The following is a 2,500-nucleotide window of genomic DNA, read 5'->3' as shown; positions in this document are numbered from 1 at the left end:
CGTTTTTTTGCTTTTGTTTAAGTATTTATGGTGTAGCAATTCAATTCTAGTTTATTGTTTTGAGTAAATAATTCATTTCAAGAAAGGAGTTAGTTGTATTTTTGTGGCGATTTTAGCGCTGTTAGAAATTCCAGTGTTGTTAGAAAGAAATCAGCCTTGGTGCTTCTTACAACCTTTTTATTTAAATTTTTTTTAGTAGGAAATACGTTTCTTTTTTCTAGGTGTATGAGGCTCCGTATTGTTTCAACGTTGTTAGCTTTTTGTGGTTACAATTAATATATACACACGTATATATGTGTATGTATATGTGTATATATGTCAACGGCCAGACTTATGGTAGTAGCGTAGAATGGTATTTTATGGGTAATCCTGACATAGTAAGACCCCTATACACCATAGAATTGGATTTTCTAATGGTTGTATGGTAGATGGAATGGTAGTTCAGGGGAACTCCACATTCCATTGAAGCTACAGAGTGTGATGTTTATCCTATGGTGTGGATAAGCCTTTAGGGTTTTGCAGGGCACTATAGACACTTTGTCTCGGGGACATAGGGGTGATAATCTGTAGGCCTTGTAAACAAGGGCACCATTGTGCTCTGGGCTGGGTCAGGACAGTCAGGAGAGGCCAGGGCGCTGTCAGTACTACCTGTCGTCGAACATGGACGTTCGCGAGGGTTTATCTTGGGTATATTCCCGAAATTCCGGTTAAAATCGTACTGAATTCCGTGTGACCATACGAAGTAGATGAGACATTGGTCTACGATCTTCGTATTCTCCAAGGGGAGAAATTGGACTCGTCAGGAGACGAGAGAATTCACTTGTATAAGTAAGTACACTATTAAATGTACAAAGTTATTTCATGTGTTTATAATAACCAATTTAGATAATATTGAAATAAGTGAAATATACAAAAAGGGAAAGTCACACGTAAAATTGGACGTATTATTCTTATAACAAGCACTGAGCCCGCTCCGGGGAGAGTGGATTAAAAATCTATTATCCAGTGGCCTGTACGCAGGAATATATTTGGGTTATATTCCACTTATTACCCACCTTACTCCAGGGAGCGTCTGGGGTGGTAAGAGAAGTATAACCTCAAATAGAGCACTAGGTAACATATATATATATATATATATATATATATATATATATATATATATATATATATATATATATATATATATAAACACACACATATATGTATATATATCATATATATATGTATATATGATATATATGCATGTATATAATATATATATATATATATATATACACATACATATTTATATGTACACACCAAATTCGTTCCATTGTTTAAGTCGGAGGCGTCGCGTAATTTACGAAAGTTTATACTTTATATTTTATTCGCGTTTTCTATGGTGGTTTTACAACAAGTTCCAAGTGTCATCTTCATGATTACCAATCCCATGGTGGCTGCCTGGAGAAAAGAGAGGAGGAACAGTCTCTTCAGCAATATCGTTGCACCCATGGGTAAGTAAGCTATTATTATTCCTTTTATTGATGTTATGAAACACCATTATGGTGTGGAACTGATTAAAGGGAAGTTTTGAAACATTTAAAAGCTTTGTTTATGACAGATCAGGAACACATCCTTTTAGGTGGAGCAACTTTGTTCCCTTCGTGCTGGAGCATGCTACTGAGTAAGTAGAAATGTACATCTTACTACTTTAAACATATTTCTTGCTAAGACAGATTTGCATTATGTTTATCATGTATTGGGAAACATTTCAACTGGAAATTAATTATGTTATGGAATAATTTAACTAAAAATACTTTGATGAAAATTAAAGTTAAATGCCCAAGAGTAATTTCAATGATGACTTTCCTAGCTCAGTATGTAGTTTAAAGCATTGGTATTAACACAGGTTCTTTATCATACTGTTTTTGATGATATTAATGGAGACTATATTTCATATGTTTAAGGTTGATTATAAATTTAACGTAATTATTATGTAATATAGGGTAAAATATTGATATTGCTAATGGAGTTACATGACAATATATATAGAACTTAAGAAAAAACATATGACTAATATGAAATATATATTAATATATTTGACTAACAGTTTCTTTTCATTTCAGAAGAATAGAAGCGACTGCTGGGAGAATTTATCAATTCTGATTTGAACATATAATGATGATGATGATTTGCCTTCATCTCCACTTCAGTGCAGAGAACTCTTTCCTAAACTATGTACCATTACTGAGAGTACAGCATCTGAGTCTGATGAAGAGAGCAATAGAGATGGAGATGTTATCACTTGGTCCCCTGAAGTTACAAGTAGCACTGCAGCTGCCCAGACTGAACCTAGCAGAAATCTCAATACTAATGGATGTCATCTTTTCATGAGAAATATAAACTTCAATCACAGATTTACTGTAGATGATAATCATTCTCAGGGAACTAATTTTCAACCCGCAGTTCTCTCCCTTGTAGATTATTTCATGGCTTACCTCTCATCTGAATTTTTAGATGC

General features: G+C 33.9%; 1 protein-coding gene across 2 annotated transcripts in view; it reads left to right on the top strand.

The window, feature by feature from the left end:
* LOC119598549 (serine/threonine-protein kinase PEPKR2-like) overlaps positions 1–2,500 on the top strand; it is a 51,354-nt gene that overhangs the window by 16,363 nt on the left and 32,491 nt on the right. The gene's annotated exons all lie outside the window — the stretch shown is intronic.

This window comes from Penaeus monodon, chromosome 41 (genome assembly GCF_015228065.2).
Source record: "Penaeus monodon isolate SGIC_2016 chromosome 41, NSTDA_Pmon_1, whole genome shotgun sequence".
Classification (NCBI taxonomy): Eukaryota; Metazoa; Arthropoda; class Malacostraca; order Decapoda; family Penaeidae; genus Penaeus; species Penaeus monodon.
Note: the sequence above shows the minus strand (reverse complement) of the source record. Positions and strands in the feature narration are given on the sequence as shown.